Source organism: Arachis ipaensis, chromosome B5 (genome assembly GCF_059453495.1).
Source record: "Arachis ipaensis isolate K30076 ecotype BB chromosome B5, ASM5945349v1, whole genome shotgun sequence".
Lineage (NCBI taxonomy): Eukaryota > Viridiplantae > Streptophyta > Magnoliopsida > Fabales > Fabaceae > Arachis > Arachis ipaensis.
The window spans coordinates 88,390,989-88,412,646 of NC_142440.1; the positions used below are offsets into that span (position 1 = coordinate 88,390,989).

The 21,658-nt window shown below is 40.0% G+C and overlaps 1 non-coding gene across 1 annotated transcript; it reads left to right on the forward strand.

The window, feature by feature from the left end:
• The first annotated feature begins 10,448 nt into the window (after window positions 1–10,448).
• LOC148564885 (small nucleolar RNA R71) lies at window positions 10,449–10,552 on the forward strand. Its single transcript, XR_015884204.1, has one exon. It is a non-coding gene; the product is annotated as a small nucleolar RNA R71 (small nucleolar RNA).
• Window positions 10,553–21,658: the final 11,106 nt, after the last annotated feature.

Consider the following 21,658-nt stretch of genomic DNA (forward strand, 5'->3'; position numbering starts at 1 on the left):
TGTACCATAGTAGCTTGAGTAGTGTTAACCTCAGAATTGTTCGCGGCTGGGAAGATAGATCTCCTCACGAGCTCAAACCATCCCTTGGCTTCTGGGATGAGGTCTCCTCTCCTGATGAACTGGGGTCTCCTATCCGAATACCTTTCCCAGTCAGATCCTATAACACACATATCGTTCACAATTTCTTTAAGTTCATCATTGTCGGGACCATTACTTATTCTTACATGATAACTGGGCTCATCAAAATATGGCGATTTCAGCTAAAGAGTCCTTGTTATGGCATTTGGGCTGAAGTCCACCTCTGTTCCTCTCACATAACTTTTGAAGGTGGGGGCCTTGGTTTTTGTCTTCATTGACCACATTTGCATAGAACTCTTTGATGAGGTTTGCATTTATCTTTGCTTCTGGGTTCGTAAGCCTTTGCCAACCTCTTTGTTCAATCTTCTCTCGAATCTGTGGGCACTCATCCTCGTTGAACTGGAATGTTAACTCAGGCAATATCTTTTTGAGCTTTATCCATTCAAATTCGAGTTCATAGAATGCAGTTTTGAATCTCCCTTCATCAAAAGGGATGCTCTCCACCGGTTCCTTCCTCTTTTGCCTCTTGGAGCTCGATGATGCCATGAGTAGGAGTTGATATGTGAAGGTGGGAAGTGTGTCTTTGATGGGGTAAGAGGAGTTGGGTGTCAAAAGTGGGGAGTACAAAGAATGGGAATTGGAATGTGAAGGGAGTATGGAATAAGGACCACTTATATAGGGAGGTGGTGAGTGAATGAAAGGTGTGGATTGATGGAGTGGGTGTAAGATGAACGAATGGGGTTTAGCATGGGATGAGCACAAGGATCATCACTTTTATGATGGGGTTGGTTCAGTTTCCAAGCGTGTTCTTCTTCCAATGTTGCATGGCAACATTTCCCAATGCATTCCCCTTGAAGACACGTGTATAGTCCTCTTCTTTTGAAGTGGCCAAACCTTTCCTCCTTCAATTGTCCCATCAATTTCCTACAAAACAAAAGAAATGTGATTAATGAATTTGTGGATAGTGGCGGCAAAATTTAAAAGGAAAGAATAACTACTTTTTAAAATTTTTGTTTCTAAATGGTAAGTGCTATTCATGAATACAAACCAACTAACTAATTAACTGTCCATGTATGCAACATTGGTGACACCAAACTTAGTTTGTGGCACTGTGGTGTAAAAAGTTTTGTTCAAGGCTCTAAGAATGACATGATATGAATAGCATTTATGCTCTCTTAGTATGCCTTGAACACCAAACTTGTTCTTCACTATGTGCTGCATAAAAAGATTCATTCAAGTATGTGTCAAAGTTGATTTGGAATTCATGAGCCTTGCATTATTAACTACTTTAAAAGCATATAAATCATGGGTTGCCTCCCATGAAGCGCTTCTTTAGTGTCACTAGCTTGACGTTCTGACTTTGTCAGGGTGGTTGGTAATGCTTCAAATTTTCCCCCCTCGCAGTAAATCTATCTCCATTGGCTTCATCAAGAATCTCCACATGTTCTAGGGAGAGAATTCTGTTGATGGTGAAAACTTTAGGTAGCTGAGATGGGATGGTGGGGAGATGAGATGGGATAACTGGGAAATAAGCTAAGATCACTTTATCCCCTGGAGAGAAGTCCTCTGTAGGGATCTTCTTGTTCCTCCACGTCCTTGGTGCCTTCTTCTTTGTTTCTTTTACTGTTGCCCTGCTCTTTGTAGCCTCTTTTTCCAATGAAATTTTGTTGCTGGTCTCATATGACTCTGGTGGTTTAGGTTCCTCCTGGTTTTCCTTTTGCTGTGACAACTACTGACAGTCTTGTTCATCAACCAAAGGGATTCCCAGGTGTGTACAGCTTGTGCTTCAATGCTTGTTTCTTCCACCAGTGCTTTGTCGTGCTCTCTCCTTGGTTCCTTGATTTCCTGATCTGCTTCTTGTGAGGGTTTGAAGACATTGATTGCGAGTTGTTTGTCATGTATCTTCAGTATTAGCTCTCCTCGCTCCACATCTATGAGCGCTCTGGCTGTAGCTAGGAATGGTCTTCCCAATATGATTGGGTGAAGGTGACTCTCTTCTATTTCCAATATGACAAAGTCTGTGGGAAGGAAGTAGTTCCCAACCTTTACCAACACGTTTTCAACCACTCTTACTGCTTGTTTTTGAGTTTTGTCAGCCAGTCTGATGACTACGTCTGTGGGCATTAGCTCATTGATCTGCAGCTTCTTCATAAGGGATAAAGGCATTAAGTCGATGCTTGCTCCCAGGTGACAGAGTCCTTTATCAAACATTGTTTCTCCTATGGCACAGGGGATGTGAAAACTCCCTGGGTCCTTCCTTTTTGTAGGCAACTCTGGTTGAATGAGAGCACTGCACTCCTTATTCATCACTATTGTTTGTCCTCCTTTGAGTGAGCTGATGCGCATAAACTTGTTATGCTACGATTAGGAAATTGCACGATCGGCAAAATTCCTTCCGGCAAGTGCACCGGTTATCGTCAAGTAAAAACTCACAATAGAGTGAGGTCGAATCCCACAAGGATTGGTTGAATGAGCAATTCGGATTAGAAGTGTGTCTAGTTGAGCGGAATCAAGAATTAGATGAGAATTGCGGAATGTAAAATTGGCGGGAAACGTAAATGACAAGAAATTGAAATGGCGGAATCTTAAATTGCATGAATTAAAGAGCAGAAGCTAAATTGCTGAAATTAAAAGGGAATGGGGGTGATTGCATGAATTGAGTTGCAGAATGTAAAGAGAAAGTGGAAATCAGAAATGGGGAATTCATTGGGTTATAGGAGATATTGAGATCTCCGAATCAAAACATGTTTATCTCTTCCTCAACAAATGCGTTCATTGAATTTTGCTTGGCAATCTTATATGATTGGATCCCAATCCCTTGGCTCACCAATTCTCTCTAAAAACAAACAAATTCCCAATCCCTTGGTTTAAATGTTCATAAGAAGAGATGATGCTCGATCACTGATTATACCACACAGTTTCATGAACCACAATTTGGTAGGATTACATGTCACAATATCCATCCAAACCCCAATCCAATTCACTGTGAGAAAGCTTCTCTAGCATGAATCCTCCATTCCTTTCCCAAGGTTCCGAAGGATTCCAATTATGGGTAGTTTCTTTTCCAAGACAACTACCCAATGGAATTAGATCGAGAAGCTTTCTAACAAAATTCAAGAGAAAAGATTGAAGAAGAAGATAAACTATTATTGATTCATTGAATTACAATAGAGCTCCCTAACCCAATGAAAGGGGGTTTAGTGAGTCATAGCTCTGAATTCAATTACAAAGGTATGAAAACTAGCAAAATGAAAAGGTAAAAGTCCCTCCTAACTTAAATTCTATTCTATTTATACACTTTCTATATTGAGCTTCTGTTGTGTTTCTTGGGCTTTGAGGCCTCTCCCTGCTTTCCTTTTGCTTTGGGTTTATGATCCATAATCTTGATGAGGCTGCTGATCCAAATTCTGAAACATTCATTGAGCCAACTTAGTGATAATCAAGTAATGACACATGACTCAACAAATTGAAATTCCTGACTCATCAATCCTTCAGGCCCAATCCCATAAACCATGATATTCAATTGGGTTTCATACCAGAGTAAGTTTAAGTTAATGTTTGTGTTCAAAAGCTAACTTAAACTGCAATATTTTTGGCCCATAAACCTTTTCCAATAGTGGCGTTTAAGTTGCAGTTTAAGCTTAAACTGCAGCTTAAACGCCAGACACTTCCAGTGATGCCTTTTGTGGAAGCACGTTTAAGCTTCAGTTTAAGGTTAAACTGAAGCTTAAACGTGGAAATGGAAGAAGGCAGCCCTGGAGGGTAACGTAGTCGAACACGTTTAAGCTTCAGTTTAAGGTTAAACTGAAGCTTAAACGTGGAGATAGGAAAGGCAGCCCTGGAGGTCGAACACGTTTAAGCTCCAGTTTAAGGTTAAACTGGAGCTTAAACGTGGGAATAGAGAAAGCCATCCTGGAGGTCGAACACGTTTAAGCTCCAGTTTAAGGTTAAACTGGAGCTTAAACGTGGAAGCTGAGAAAGGTAGTCCTGGAGGTGTCGAACACGTTTAAGCTCCAGTTTAAGGTTAAACTGGAGCTTAAACGTGGAAATGGAGAAAGCAACCCTGGAGGAGAAAACTTGGTCGAACACGTTTAAGCTCCAGTTTAAGGTTAAACTGGAGCTTAAACGTGGAAATGGCTCCCTGGTGCATTTCCCATTTCTGGCGTTTAACTTCCAGTTTAAGGTTAAACTGGAGATTAAACGCCACTTTCAGCATTTCCTTAGCTCTCATGGTTTTGGTGTTTAAGCTCCAGTTTAAGCTTAAACTGGAGCTTAAACTCCACATGTGATATTCAAGCTTCCTTTATTGATTTTGTTGCTTCCTTGCCTAGCCTCTTCTTCCCTGAAGTCATCCAAACAACTGCATCAAAGTCTTGCAAAATTTCATGAGAAATCTTTCATTCATAGCATTCAAGGAATATAACTAAAAACTCATGGAATTTGCATCAAAATCTTCATGTTTGAATGATTTAAGACAAGCATGACTATTTGGCCCAAATGATTACTTAAGGCTCAAGAAAATGCATCAAACAACTAAAAATAACAGAAAAATGCTAGTGAAACTAGCCTAAGATGCCTTGGCATCACAACACCAAACTTAATACTTGCTTGTCCCTAAGCAAGTCCTGAGTTATTAGAGAAGAAAGTATGAAACAGAAAGCAATTACATTGGCTATATTAGCAAGCACTTGAAGTTCATCAGAAGGGTTTTATGCAGAAAGTTGCAGCATCACTTTTTCATTCTTATCAAGTAGGATTATCACTTTTTCATTGCATCCATCAAACACTGCTATGGCCCCTTGTTATTCTTATGTCCTTGGCACTTTTCTCTTCTTTGTTTTTCTTTTTCTTAGAGCTCCTTTGCTCCTTGTTTGCTCAGTGTCATGTGTTGCACAAGCCTTTGGCATTTTCTTTTTCTTATCAGTGCACTACACATATCCACTACAGGCATTTTAGTTCACATTTCTTCTTGAGACATTGGTGTCCAGCACCTCTTTGTGTGACTAAATATTTTGTATTTAGGTTGTTCTTGATAATGGACTTTTGGTTGATAATCCCGGGTTAGTTAACCCAAGTTACCAAGTGTTGAAACACTCCTCAGAACCTATTCATCCAAGCATATCCTTAATACATAAACACCACAGACATTTGTCTCAGAAGTTCAAACCATTGGTGCCTAGCTTATTTTCTCAAATTTTTTTTTTTGCTTTTTGTTGCCCTTTTTCAGTGGCTTTTTCTTCTTCTTTTTCTTTCTTTTACATGGCCAAAGACATTTATTCATCAAGATCCATAGACAGTTTTTAATTTCTACACAAAAAATGATAATTCTACACTCTATTTCCAGTGATCTGACTAAACAATCAAGCATGCATACCACCACTTAATTCTACTTGATTTGTCACTAATTGAGCCAAGTTACTTTTGTTCAAACTTTTCTTTTATTTTTGGAAACAGAACAAGCATGGCAAGCACTTGTTTAAGAAGGTGAAGTTATATCCAAACATCTAGGCATTCACTTTATTCAAAGCAATAAACAGACAAACATACTAGAGACTTCACATTAAAACTTAAATGACTTATAATGAAAGAAAGCTCATAAAGACAATTCACCAATTATCATTTGATTATTAAGGAGAGAGACCACCTCTCATTTATTGCTTGGTTCTTCTTGATTCTTGGGATCCTGCTTCTTCTTGCTTCTTACCCCTTTTTGACCACTTGAACTTCCTTTGTCTTTTCTTATGAGCTTTTTCCAGAATCCAGCCTTTTTCATTGTTTCTTCCACTCCTTTTTCAAGGATCATTGCCTTGTTTATTTCTCCTTCTTTCCTCCCTTTGAAATACTCATCAAAAGCTGGGAATGCTGGATCCATCTTGTGTAAATGTTCCCCTATGTAGTTAAGCTTGATTTGCGAACTGATGTTGTAATCAGCTTGGACTGAGTATCTTGCATTCTGTAAAGTGGTGGCTTCCTTGATTGCCAAGACATTGGCATCTTGGTGTTGGCATATGTGGCTGAAGGATTCCTGTAAGTGTAAATTCTGTTCCCTTTGCAGATCTAAGAATCTTGATTCAAAGTTCCTTTGCATATCCATCATTTTTAGGTGAAAGTCCTCTTGTCTCTCCTGAGACCTCATGTATTGTTGAGACATTCCTTCTATGATTTCCTACATTCTGCTCATATCCATGGGGTCTCTGGGAATTCGTTGTCTTCTTTCTGGAATTCCTTGCTCTTCTTGCTCTTCTTCTCCGTCTTCTCCTTCCTGTCCTTCTTGTTCCGCTTCTTGCTCTGCTTTTGCTTGTTGCCCTTCTTCATTTCTTCTTTTTGTATGTCTTGGAGCAATTGGGCCAAGAGTCATTCTGTACGCAGTTATAGCCAATCCAGGATATAGCCAATTAGGTCTTTCGTCTTCAAGTGGTACTTGGGCATCGATGCATAGTCTAATGATGGTGCTAGGGAAGTAGAGCCAGGATTCAGGGTCACTTTTCTCACTAAGCTCTTGTATCTGTTCAGCAATGAGTTTATGAACTTTAATCTCCCCTCCCACCATAATGCAATGTAGCAAGATGGCTCTTTTAGGGACTATTTCTGAAGAGTTTGCAGTGGGTAGGATGGATCTCCTAACTATTGCATACCACCCTTTAGCTTCAGGTGTTAGGTCTCCCCTTCTCAAGACTCTTGGAGCCCCTCTTGTTTTTCTCACCCATTCAGCTCTGATGGCACAAAGGTCTTCAGCAATAGTTGTATAGTCAGGTTCTCCTATCATCCTTTCTTCATAACTTGCTTGGCTGAAATGTATGTTTTTCAGGCCAAGAGTTTTCATGATTGCTTTGGGACTGAAGTCAACTTCCACCCCTCTCACATAGCTTTTGTATGTGGGTTTCTTGGTTGAGTCTTCCCTCACTGCATTTGCATAGAACTCCTTCACCAAGTTGATGTTGATTTTAGTGATTGGCTTAGTCAGGAGCTCCCACTTCCTCTTTTTGATCTTCTCCCAAACACCTGGGAACACATCCTTTTCAAGGTCAAAGGGAACCTCAGCTAGTACCGTTTTAGGTCTCATCCATTCGGCTTGAATCTCATGGAAAACTGATTTGTATCTCCATGCATCGAATTCCCTGTTCTCCTCCATTGGTTGCTTGTCTTTTCTTCTTTTGTGGCTAGATGAGGCTGCCATTGGTTCTTTAGTTTTGGTAAGTGACAAGCTAAAGTTGACAAGGTGAAGCAAGAAGTGTTGTTGGAAGTGTGGTGAGGTTGTTTTCGGCAAGAGATAGTTATGCTATGATGAAAGAAAATGTGCATGAAGGAGATTTGGTGGTGTGGAACTCGTTCCCCAAGTGGTTCTTTATAGTGCCTGTAAGTGAAAAATGGACGGCTAGGGTGATTTGTGAAGGGTGGCCTGATGGTAAATATATGAATTAGGGAGAAGGACGAATTGCTTTTCATTTTCTTGGAAGTATTCTGAGTGCATTAGGTTGTACATGTAGCTATCTTTTCATGCAGAACTTCCTTTTCCCATGTGTTAGTTTCAAAGACTTGTGAACTTCCTTTTTGACCAAGCACCGTACCTCCCCCTTGTCTTTTTCCTCCATTCTTATCTTTCCTTTTGTACCTGCACAAACAAACAAATTTGCTATCATTTTTTCGGTCATGTGAATAGTGAATAGTACTTGTACATGTTTTTCCTTCTTTTTGAATTGTAAATCAATGATTGACTTCCTGAGCTTATAGCCGTGACCTTTGTATGTATGCACACTTATTACTGGACACCAAACTTAGTGTTTGGTAATGTCTCCTGATGACATGGAATCCATGTTGGTTGTCCTTAATGAATGTGCATAATTCTAATAAATCCTAGTCACTTTGGCGCTTTGATCCTAAACAATTTTACTACCTAGAGTAATTGAAATCAAAGTATTAAAACATGCAAATGGTATACTTGTCATGAATTTCTAAATCCAGAGGAACTTCTTGCTTTTCATTAACTGTGTTCAAAAGGAACACCAAACTTAATGTTTGGTCGTGCACCTTGAATGAAAGATTGAATACAATTTGAATAAGATTTGGGAGTGCCTTCAGGCACACCAAACTTAGAGACCAATTGTAATTTACATGCAATGTTTAGTGCACTTTATCAACAGTTGTCCTGAGGATTCAAGTTCATGCATAAGAAACCATGCTTTATTAGATGTAAAACAAAACAATAAAGAGTAAGGATACTAAAACATGGGTTGCCTCCCATGAAGCGCTTCTTTAACGTCACTAGCTTGACGGTTGTCCCTTGTTAGGGTGGATTGTAGTGCTTGATGTCTTCTCCTCTCACTATGAAAATGTCCCCATTTGATTCCTTCATGACCTCTAAATGTTCCATAGAAAGAACTTTCCTGATTGTGAACACTTGAGGGAGCTGGGAAGGAATGGTTTTGAGGCCAGGTGGGATTGGCAGATAATGACTTGATATCACTTTATCTCCCGGAGAAAAACCTTCAGTGGGAATTTTCTTGTTTCTCCACCCTCTTGGCAATTTCCCTACCATTCTTCCCTTTCTCTTGAGGATTTCTTCATTGACCCTTATGCCAGGAGGATCCTTCTGATCTGTTTCCATTGATTCTTGTGGCTTTAACTCTTGCAACTCTTGTTTGCCTTCCAAGGACTGTTTTAGAGTTTCAGCTGCTGGATTACTTTCCTCCAAACACAGATGGCTACTATCATCCTTAGGCTTTTCAGGTTCTGGTTCAGGCTCAGATGCAGGTTTGAAAACTTTGAAAATGAGCTGTTCATCATGTATTCTCAGAATTAGCTCTCCTTGTTCTACATCTATTAGCGCTCTAGTAGTGGCTAGGAAAGGCCTGCCCAGAATGATAGGGTGTAAGTAGCTTTCCTCCATGTCCAAAATGACAAAGTCTGTGGGGAAGTAATAATCTCCCACTTTCACCAGCACATTCTCAACTACCCCTTCAGCTTGCTTCTGAGTTTTGTCAGCCAGTTGTATGATTACATCAGTGGATCTCACCTCATTCAGTTGTAGCCTCTTCATAAGAGTTAGAGGCCTCACATTTATGCTAGCTCCTAGATCACAGAATCCTCTGTCAATTTTTGTTTCCCCTATGATGCAGGGGATATGAAAACTTCCTGGGTCTGTTTTCTTAGAGACTGTGTCCTTCTTGATGAGGGCACTGCATTCTTTGTTCATTGTTACCGTTTGTCCTCCCTTCAAAACTCTTTTCTTGCTCAACAATTCCTTTAAATACTTGATATGTGTAGGCATTTGCTGGAGAATCTCAAGAAAGGGAATATTGATGTGGAGAGACTAAAATGTCTCTAAAAACCTTGAATAGGTTTTCCCTTTTTCACCTCCTCCTAACCTCTGAGGAAATGGTGCTTTTGGTTGGTATGTTTCCATCGTGCCTTTTTGCAATTCCTTGGCTTGCTCAGTTTCACTTTCCTGCTTAGCTTCCTCCACACCTTCCTTCAAGATTTCTGGCTCCTGTTCTGAGGGTCCAATTCCTTCTTCTTCTGAGACATCCTTCAATATGGTGATGGCCTTGCATTCTTCCCATCTTACTCTCTTTTGTTCCCCTTTAGGATTCTTTTCTGTGTCACTAGGGAACACTGCAGTTGATTTGGGGGCCTGTTGAGATAGCTCTCCTACTTGAGACTCCATCCTCTTGAGTTTTTCACCATGGTTTCTTAAGGTAGATCTCACATCATCCCTGAAGCTTTTCAACTCAATTATGTCCTGACCCATGTGTGCCAGCATTCCTTCTATCCTGTTTAATTGATCTTGAAATTGTTGGTTCGGGTTAGGTTGGGTAGGTTGATTATTTTGGCTATGATATGGTGGTTGAGAGTAAGTGTTTTGTGTGGCTTGGTATGATCTTTGGTTGGAGTTTTGGTATGTGGACTTGTTATGTTGGTTTTGCTGGTTTCCCCACCCAAAGTTTGGGTGGTTTTTCCAGCCTGGGTTGTAAGTGTTGGAATGTGGATCATATGGTTGCCTTTGTTGATTTCCTACATAATTGGCCTCTTCCCAATCACCTCCTTCAGTGCTTTCTTCCTCTTGATCTTGTGTGTGTATTGCAGCCACTTGTTTTGTTTCTAATTTCCTGGTGAGCTCTGCTAGTTGCTTGGCAAACACCTTGTTTTGGGCTAGAATTGTATCAACATGGTTCAGCTCCATGACTCCCTTAGTGTTGTGTCTCTCTGATGCATAGTAGTACTCATTCTCAGCCACTGTCTCAATCACTTCAATGGCTTCTTCCACAGTCTTTTTCCTGTTCAATGAACCTCCTGATGAATGGTCTACAGCCTTCCTTGATTCATAAGAGAGTCCATCATAGAAAATATGCAATTGCACCCAGTCATGGAACATGTCTGGTGGGCATTTCCTTGTCAAATCCTTGAATCTCTCCCATGCCTCGTAGAGAGTTTCACCATCTTGTTGTCTAAAAGTCTGAACCTCAGATCGAAGCCTATTGACCTTTTGTGGGGGGTAGAAACGTGCCAGAAACTTGCTTTCCACCTCGTCCCATGTTGTTAGGCTCCCCCTTGGGAATGATTCCAGCCACTTAGCTGCCTTGTCCCTAAGTGAAAATGGGAACAAAAGCAGTTTATAGGCATCTTCCTGGACTCCATTGGACTTCACAGTGTCACAAATTCTCAGGAATTTTGTGAGATGTTGGTTTGGGTCTTCATTAGCACTCCCACCAAATGAACAATGATTCTCCACAAGTGATATTAGCTGTGGTTTGAGCTCAAAATTGTTGGCCTGAATGGGTGGTTTCTGAATGCTGCTACCACAATTCTCAGAGGTTGGGTTTATGTATGAACTAAGAACCCTCCTCTCAGGAATGGCATTGTTTCCATCAGCTCTCTCATGGTTGTGAACTTCTCTATCCATGTTGAGATCTAAAGCTTCCTCAAAATTGTCCTCAGATTCTCCTTCAGATTCTTCTTCTCCCAGTACTCTCTTCCCTCTTGCTTCCCTTCTAAGTCTATGAAGGGTCCTCTCTGGTTTGGTATATGGAGGAGTTGATGTCTCTCCTCTCCTACCTGTCATACAAGAACACAGCACAGGCAACAAACAAGTGAAATACTCTTGGTTAATGGAAGAGTATGGTTAGAGCAGTTGAGGAATTAATTCAAACAGTTAGTGAGTCAGTGAGTTAGTTGCTTGAATTTAAAGGCATAAAGAAAGAAAGCATGTAACAGAGTGCAGAAATTAAAATTCAACAAGTAACTTGTACTGAATTAATCAAAATAAAAAAAAATGCTCAATCTAGTTAACTTCCAATTTGAGAATTGTCACTCGAAAACCAATCCCCGGCAACGGCGCCATAAACTTGATGGTGCATAAACTTGTTATGCTACGATTAGGAAATTGCACGATCGGCAAAATTCCTTCCGGCAAGTGCACCGGTTATCGTCAAGTAAAAACTCACAATAGAGTGAGGTCGAATCCCACAAGGATTGGTTGAATGAGCAATTCGGATTAGAAGTGTGTCTAGTTGAGCGGAATCAAGAATTAGATGAGAATTGCGGAATGTAAAATTGGCGGGAAACGTAAATGACAAGAAATTGAAATGGCGGAATCTTAAATTGCATGAATTAAAGAGCAGAAGCTAAATTGCTGAAATTAAAAGGGAATGGGGGTGATTGCATGAATTGAGTTGCAGAATGTAAAGAGAAAGTGGAAATCAGAAATGGGGAATTCATTGGGTTATAGGAGATATTGAGATCTCCGAATCAAAACATGTTTATCTCTTCCTTAACCAATGCGTTCATTGAATTTTGCTTGGCAATCTTATATGATTGGATCCCAATCCCTTGGCTCACCAATTCTCTCTAAAAACAAACAAATTCCCAATCCCTTGGTTTAAATGTTCATAAGAAGAGATGATGCTCGATCACTGATTATACCACACAGTTTCATGAACCACAATTTGGTAGGATTACATGTCACAATATCCATCCAAACCCCAATCCAATTCACTGTGAGAAAGCTTCTCTAGCATGAATCCTCCATTCCTTTCCCAAGGTTCCGAAGGACTGCAGCTTAAACGCCAGACACTTCCAGTGATGCCTTTTGTGGAAGCACGTTTAAGCTTCAGTTTAAGGTTAAACTGAAGCTTAAACAGGGAAATGGAAGAAGGCAGCCCTGGAGGGTAACGTAGTCGAACACGTTTAAGCTTCAGTTTAAGGTTAAACTGAAGCTTAAACGTGGAGATAGGAAAGGCAGCCCTGGAGGTCGAACACGTTTAAGCTCCAGTTTAAGGTTAAACTGGAGCTTAAACGTGGGAATAGAGAAAGCCATCCTGGAGGTCGAACACGTTTAAGCTCCAGTTTAAGGTTAAACTGGAGCTTAAACGTGGAAGCTGAGAAAAGTAGCCCTGGAGGTGTCGAACACGTTTAAGCTCCAGTTTAAGGTTAAACTGGAGCTTAAACGTGGAAATGGAGAAAGCAACCCTGGAGGAGAAAACTTGGTCGAACACGTTTAAGCTCCAGTTTAAGGTTAAACTGGAGCTTAAACGTGGAAATGGCTCCCTGGTGCATTTCCCATTTCTGGCGTTTAACTTCCAGTTTAAGGTTAAACTGGAGGTTAAACGCCACTTTCAGCATTTCCTTAGCTCTCATGGTTTTGGCGTTTAAGCTCCAGTTTAAGCTTAAACTGGAGCTTAAACTCCACATGTGATATTCAAGCTTCCTTTATTGATTTTGTTGCTTCCTTGCCTAGCCTCTTCTTCCCTGAAATCATCCAAACAACTGCATCAAAGTCTTGCAAAATTTCATGAGAAATCTTTCATTCATAGCATTCAAGGAATATAACTAAAAACTCATGGAATTTGCATCAAAATCTTCATGTTTGAATGATTTAAGACAAGCATGACTATTTGGCCCAAATGATTACTTAAGGCTCAAAAAAATGCATAAAACAACTAAAAATAACAGAAAAATGCTAGTGAAACTAGCCTAAGATGCCTTGGCATCATGAGCTATTCCTGGTCAGCAGCTCTAATGTACGAGGGCATTTGTTGGAGAGCCTTGATGAATGGTCTGTTTACATGGAGAGATGCAAACATATTAAAGAACTTTGAGTATATTCTCTTTTCCACACCACCCTTGAGTCTTTGGGGAAAAGGTGCATTGAGTTTCAACATCTCCTTCTGTGAAATTTTGGTTTCTTGGTGACCCTCTTCTTGCTTCTCTGCTGAAGTATCTGCAGAGTGTTTGAAGGGTTTGTTCAGCTCTTCCTCAGTCCTCTTATCACTTATAGTGACCATCTTGCAGTCTTCCCATCTTACTTTCTTTGCTTCACCTCTCGGGTTTTTCTCTGTGTCACTTGGGAAGCTGTCAGTAGGTTTGGGAATCTTCTCAGAGAGGTATCCCACTTGAAATTCTAGCCTCTTAATGGTGTCTCCCTGGTTTTTGATATTAGCTCGCACCTCCTCCTTGAACACCTTGTTCTCTTGGAGTTCCTTACATATGCCTTCAAGTAGGGTCTCAATCCTTGAGAGTCTATTTTCGGATGATGGTGAGTTGGAGTTGGAGGGATGAGAATGGCCATTTTGGTTTTGATATGGATGTTGAGAGGTGTTGTTAGGTGGGTGCTGATATGATCTCTGTGTGGAATGTTGGTGAGCTGCATTGTTGTTGGGGTTGTGACGTCTCTGATCTTGGCCTTGATCTTGTTGATTTCCCTACCCAAAGTTTGGGTGGTTCCTCCAACCAGGATTGTAAGTTTTGGAGTATGGATCATGGTTTTGCCTAGGTGAATTTCCAATGTAGTTGGCTTGTTCCTGATCACCCTCTGCCTCTGTATTCACTCCTTCTTGGGTTGCTGATGAGGTGGTGATTGCTGCTACTTGATTCCTTTCCATCTTCTTGGTAAGATCGGCCAGCTGCTTGGTGATCATCTTGTTTTGGGCTTGCAGTGCATCCATGTTGTTTAGCTCCATCACTCCTCTAGTGTTGCCTCTTTCAGAAGCATAGAAGTAGTCATTCTCAGCTACAGTCTCAATGACATCTATGGCTTCTTCAATGGTCTTCTTCTTGTTCAGCGATCCCCCAGATGAGTGGTCTACTGCCTTCTTTGATTCATAAGAAAGACCTTCATAGAAAATGTGTAACTGCACCCATTCATTGAACATATCTGGCGGGCACCTTCTTGTTAAGTCTTTGAACCTCTCTCATGCTTCATAGAGAGTTTTATCGTCTTGTTGCCTGAAAGTTTGTACCTCAGCTCTCAACCTGTTGATCCTTTGAGGAGGATAGAATCTCGCCAAGAATTTGTTCACCACATCTTCCCAGGTTGTTAAAATCTCTTTTGGGAAGGATTCCAGCCATTTAGATGCTTTGTCCTTGAGTGAGAAGGGAAATAGAAGCAGTCTGTAGGTGTCAGGATGAACACCATTAGACTTCACAGTATCACATATCCTCAAGAATGTGGTGAGATGTTGATTAGGATCTTCTTGGACACTTCCTCCGAATGAACAGTTGTTCTGAACAAAGGTGATGAGCTATGGCTTTAGTTCAAAGTTATTGGCATGTATGGTTGGCTTTTGGATGCTACTTCCACAGTCTCCTGGGTTTGGATTGATATAAGAGCCTAGAACTCTTCTTTCTTGTCCAGCATGATGCACTGGTCCTTCTCTGCCATGGTTGTGAGCCTCTTCTTCATGATGGTTCTCCATATTCTCATCCATGTTTGGTTCAAAATACTCTTCTTCTTCTTCAGCACTAACGACTCTCTTTCCTCTTGCTTCCCTCCTTAGTCTAAGGAAGGTTCTCTCAGGTTCAGAATCAAAGGAAGTTGAAGCCCCGCTTCTTCTACCTGTCATACAGCCAACAAAGCACAAGCAAGAAAGAGATAAATGCAGGAAGTATTCTTGTCAAAAATGCTGTTAGTGTGAGTGATGTAATATATCAAACAGTTATTAGGTTAGTAAACTGAATTGTAACAAATAAGAGAACACCACAAACGGGTAGGGGTAAAGGGAAAAAAATAACTAAAACTGAAAGTAAATCACTCAAACAGAAATTAAATCAAACAAAAGAAAAATGCTCAATCTAGTTATCCACTAATTTAATCATTGTTGATACAAAATCAATCCCCGGCAATGGCACCATAAACTTGATGCATGGAAACTTGTCTCTCAACAAATTTCCCACGGCAAGTATACCGAATTATCGTCAAGTAAAAACTCACAATAGAGTGAGGTCAAATTCTACAGGGATTGATTGGTCAAGCAACTTTAATCGGAGGAATGTTCTAGTTGAGCTAAGCAGAAGTTGATTTGAGAGTTGCAGAAAATTAAATGGCGGGAAAGTAAATAGCAGAAATTGTAAATGCTGGAAATAAAGAACTTAATATAAATGACAGAAAATAAATTGCAGAATCTTAAATGGGAAATGGGGAATTCAGCATAAAAGTAAATGCCAGAAAATAAAGAGAATGGGTAAGATCAGAAATGGGGAATTCATTGGGCTCAGGAGATGTTGCATTCTCCGGATCAAGTTCATTTTCATCTCTTCCTCAATCAATGCATTCATTGATCTCCTTGGCAATCTTAAGTGATTGAATTCCAATTCCTTGGTAATTCAATCTCTCAAATCTTGATTAATAGCCAATTCCTTGGTCTAATTGCTCATGAGAAGAGATGAAGTGTGGTCACTGATTATACCACATGTATTCCCAAATCAAAATGTTGGTAGGATTATATGTCACTATATCCATCCAAACCCCAATTTGGTCCAACCTGAGAAAGCATTTCTAGCATGATCTCTTCATTCCTCTTCCAAGGTTCCGAAGAGATCCAAGTATGAATAGCTTCTTTTCCAAGACAACTACCCAATTGGATGAATATTGAAAGCTTTCTAGTAAAATCAAGAGAAAATAAAGAAGAAGAATAATGAAAACTATTATTGATCCATCAAATTACAACAGAGCTTCCTAACCCAATGAAAGGGGTTTAGTTGTTCATAGATCTGGGAATGGAAAGCAAAGATGGAAAATACATTCTGAAAAGTAAAACTAGAAGTTGCAGAGAAAGTAAAATTTTACAGAGAGTGGTTCTCCCAATCCAAAAGCTCTTCTCTAGTTCAAAACTACTCCTATATATATTACTCTTCTGATCTTCTAGTTGGCTCTTCAAGTCTTGGATATAGGCCTTTGGATCTTGAGTTGAAGCCATTTGGAATCTTCAGTGGGCTCAGCTTTACTTGCAGAGAAAGTGTGAAGTAGGCATGGACTTTAGCTAGGACGTTAGTGGTGTTAACGTTAAGTGAAAATGTGGGTTTGAGAACGTTAGTGACAATCACCTTTTTCACTAACGTTCCTAGCCTAAGATGGTTCACGTTAACTTCAACGTTAGTGGCACTAACGTGACCACTAATGTTGCCTCTTTGTCCATCGCAAGCGTTATTGGCGTTTACCTTTGCCAATAACGTTGCTCTTAGCCTCCCTTTTCTCACGTTAGAGTCCACGTTAGTATAACTAACGTGGCTCTTAACGTGGGCATGCCTTACCCTCGAGAGTGTTAGCGATACTTACCTTTGTCACTAACGCTCCAAACGCCCCTTCTCACGTTAGTGCCTCACGTTAATTGTCTTAACGTGGCCACTAATGTGGTGGTGATTGCCATCTCCAACGTTAGTGACAAAGGTGAGTGTCACTAACGTTGGCGATTCCTTGCTCCTCCCACATTAGAGTTCACGTTAATGTAGTTAACGTGACTCTTAACGTGGCCAATTGGGCTTAGTCCAACGTTAGTGACAAAGGTGAGTATCACTAACGTTGGCATTGTCTTCCCTTTCCACGTTAGAGTTCACGTTAACTGAGTTAACGTGACTCTTAACGTGGCTAATTGCCAATTTGGAGCGTTAGTGGTATTCACTTTTACCACTAACGCTGGAGCTCCGTTTCTCTCCACGTTAACTACCACGTTAATGTAGTTAACGTGGCAATTAACGTCGGCCATGATGGTTTCGAAGGCGTTATTGGCAATCACTTTTCTCATTAACGTTCCAAGTTTATTCCCATTCCACGTTAGTGGTCACGTTAATTAGATTAATGTGGCTGCTAATATGGCTCTTCCTTGCTTCCTTTGTCCTGAAATCAAGCAAATAAAGTGCATCAATGCTCTAATCCAAGTTATGAGACATGCATTATCCAATTTGTCATTTAATTCATGCATAATTCTCATAAAATCACATGAAATTCACAATGTTTGCTTGAATCAAGATGTAATTGATTATCTACCCAAAACTTGCTTATTAACTAAGAAAATGCATGAAACTACCCTAAAACAGTAAAGAAAAGGTCATTGAAACTAGCCAAAATGCCCTGGCATCAGTTTACAAACTATACTTGCAACGAGAATTCATTTGTGAAATTCTATACCATTAATTTTTCATTCATCAATGGCTTCGGGAGAGGTGTCTCCAATGGCGGCCCTGCCAACGTATGCTCCAGTCTCTTGGAATCCTCTTTGATGATCTCCGCCTCTTGACAAGTGATGAGCGGATATTTTATACGCTTTTTGGGGATAATTTCATATAGTTAGAGTATGTTTTAGTTAGTTTTTAGTCTATTTCTAGTAGTTTTTAGGAAAAATTTATATTTCTGGACTTTACTATGAGTTGTGTGTTTTTCTGTAATTTCAGGTATTTTTCTGGCTGAAATTGAAGGAGCTGAGCAAAAATCTGATTCAGGCTGAAAAAGGACTGCTGATGCTGTTGGATTCTGACCTCTCTGCACTCAAAGTGGATTTTCTGGAGCTACAGAACTCGAATGGCATGCTTCCAATTGCGTTGGAAAGTAGACATCCAGGGCTTTCCAGCAATATATAATAGTCCATACTTTGCACAAGGATAGACGACGTAAACTGGCGTTCAACGCCAGTTCTCTGCCCAATTCTGGCGTTCAGCGCCAGAAAAGGATCAAAAACTGGAGTTGAACGCCCAAACTGGCACAAAAACTGGCGTTCAACTCCACAAATGGCCTCTGCACGTGGATTGCTTAAAGTCTCAGCCCCAGCACACACCAAGTGGGCCCCAGCACACCAAGTGGGCCCCAGAAGTGGATCTCTGCATCATCCATCATAGTCCACTCATATTTTGTAACCCTAGGCTACTAGTTTAGTATTTAAACAACTTTTAGAGACTTATTTTGTATCTCATGACATTTCAGATCTAAACTTTGTATTCTCTGACGGCATGAGTCTCTAAACCCCATTGTTGGGGGTGAGGAGCTCTGCTGTGTCTCAATGAATTAATGCAAGTATTTCTGTTTTCATTCAAACACGCTTGTTCCTATCTAAGATGTTCATTCGCGCTTAACTGTGATGATGGTGATGAGCTGTGACACTCATCACCTTCCTCAACCCATGAACGTGTGCCTGACAACCACCTCCGTTCTATATCCGATTGAATGAGTGTCTCTTAGATTCTTTAATCAGAATCTCCGTGGTATAAGCTAGAACTGATGGCGGCATTCATGAGAATCCGGAAAGTCTAAGCCTTGTCTGTGGCATTCCGAGTAGGATTCAAGGATTGAATGACTGTGACGAGCTTCAAACTCCTGAAGGCTGGGCGTTAGTGACAGACGCAAAAGGATAGTAAATCCTATTCCAACCGGATCGAGAACCAACCGGTGATTAGCCGTGCTGTGACAGAGCGCGTGAGCGTAGTTTTCACTGGAAGGATGGAAGGTAGCCATTGACAACGGTGATCCACCAACACACAGCTTGCCATAGGAGGACGTGCGTGCGTGAATCAGAAGACAGAGGAAAGCAGAGATTCAGAGGACAAAGCATCTCCAAAACTCCAACATATTCTCCATTACTGCACAACAAGTAACTTTTAATTTATGCTTTACTGGTTATTCACAATTCAATTGATAAACATAATTGACTTCCTGACTAAGATTTACAAGATAACCATAGATTGCTTCAAACCAACAATCTCTGTGGGATTCGACCCTTACTCACGTAAGGTATTACTTGGACGACCCAGTACACTTGTTGGTTAGTGGTACGCGTTGTGAAAAGTGTGATTCGCAATTCGTGCTACCAAGTTTTTGGCGCCGTTGCCGGGGATTGTTCGTGTTTGAACAACTGACGGATTATTTTGTTGCTTAGATTAGGAAAAATCTTCTCCTTTTTTGGTTTAGAGTCTTTTATTATTTATCCCTTGTTAAAACACTTTAAATTTATAGCTCAGTTAATTAGAACGTGGTGTTTATGTTCATAGTAATTGGCTATCATATTTTAAAAAAAAAAAAAAAACCTTTTTCAAAAATAATTTTTCTATTAATAAGGTCCCATAACTCATTTGGCTAGAACATTAATTTGATTGGGTTAGAATCTTTTATACTCTTTTTAAAACCTTCTATTTCAAAAATAATTTTTCTATTAAATCCTGTGCCAAACTTTAATAAGGTCCCATAACTCATTTGGCTAGAACATTAATTTGATTGGGTTAGAATCTTTTATACTCTTTTTAAAACCTTTTTCAAAAATAATTTTTCTATTAAATCCTGTGCCAAACTTTAAGTTTGGTGTTTTCTTGTTGATTCCCCTTTGATTTTTGAAAATTTTGGTTTGGTTTTCTAAAAATTTTAAGTTTGGTGTTCTTCCTTCATGTTCTTGTGTTCTTGTGAGTCTTCAAAGTGTTCTTGAGTTTTCCTTGTGTCTTGATCTTAAAATTTTTAAGTTTGGTGTTCCTTGGTGTTTTCCCTCCAAATTTTTCGAAAACAAGGAGCATTAGATCTAAAAATTTTAAATCTTGTACTATCTTATTGTTCTTCTCTCTCCTCACTAAATTCAAAAATATCTTTTCAAAATATCTCTTCTAACTTCCTAACTTCTTATCTTTTCAAATTTGTTTCAACTAACTAACTAACTTTTTGTTTGTTTCTTAACTTTTTCAAAACTACCTAACTAACTCTCTCTCTCTAATTTTCGAAAATATCTTCCCTCTTTTTCAAAAAAATTTCGTTTTTTTTTACTAATTATTTTTAATTTTAAAAAAAAAATTATAATTTTCAAAATTCAAATTCTTTTTAGTTATTTTATTTTATTTAAGTATTTACTTCTTATAAAATAAAATAAATAAAAAAGATAAATCAGTCCAAGTTATATCCATAGAAATCCATCATGGACATAAGTGGAAATGAACAGTCCAGGAGGACTCTGGGGTCATATTCTAACCCCTCTACTGCTTCATATGGGAGTAGCATATGCATACCCTCCATTGGAGTTAGTAGCTTTGAGTTGAATCCTCAGCTCATTATCATGGTGCAGCAAAGTTGCCAGTATTCCGGTCTTCCACAGGAAGAACCTACAGAGTTTCTGGCACAATTTTTACAAATTGCTGACACAGTACATGATAAGGAAATAGATCAGGATGTCTACAGACTATTACTGTTTCCATTTGCTGTAAAAGATCAAGCCAAGAGGTGGTTAAATAACCAACCTAAGGCCAGCATAAGAACATGGAAACAATTGACAGAAAAATTCCTGAATCAATATTTCCCTCCAAAAAGGATGACACAGCTAAGGCTGGACATCCAAGGCTTTAAACAAGGAGATAATGAATCTCTTTATGATGCCTGGGAGAGATACAGAGAGATGCTACGAAAATGCCCCTCTGAAATGTTTTCAGAGTGGGTTCAGTTAGACATCTTCTACTATGGGCTTGCAGAAGGAGCTCAGATGTCTTTAGATTACTCAGCTGGTGGATCTATCCATATGAGAAAGACAATCGAAGAGGCTCAAGAGCTCATTGATACAGTTGCCAGGAATCAGCATCTGTATCTAAGCAGCAACCCTTCCATGAATGAAGAGGTTAAAACAGTAACTGCTGAATTCAGTACTGTAAAACAAGCTGCTAAATTCAATCAGCAATTAGATTTTCTAACAAAGCAGCTAGCTGAATTCAAAGACAGGTTACAGGAGACAAGGATAGCTAATATACATATGGAAGAACAGTTTAAGCAAACAAAGCAGCAGCTATCAAAGCAAATAGCAGAAGAATGCCGAGCAGTTCAATTAAGAAGTGGGAAAACATTAAATACCCCACCTCAAGGCATCAAAAATTCAAGAAATAAGCAACCCACCAAAGATTCCCCTGAGGACAGTAAGAGCCCAGGGAAAAATAATTCTGGCACTAAAACGCCAAAAAATGGGTGGAAGGCTGGCGCTGAACGCCCAGACCATGCCCAAAACTGGCGTTCAGCGCCAGAAACAAGGCAGGGGTGGCGTTCAACGCCAGAAATGGGCAAGAATCTGGCGCTGAACACCCAACAGGGGCACATTTCTGGCGTTCAGGCGCCAGGAACAGACAGTGAGCTGGCGTCTAACGTCACTCCAGCTTCTGACTCTGGTACGCAATTGCCAGTGAGGGATCAGACACACATAAGTGCTGACAACAACCCCTCTAAAAAGGCTTCTTTAACCACTAAGGTTGAGGAATATAAAGCCAAGATACCTTATCCTCAAAAACTCCAAAAAGAGGAGCAGGATAAGCAATTTGCTCGCTTTGCAGATTATCTAAGGACTCTTGAAATAAAGATTCCTTTTGC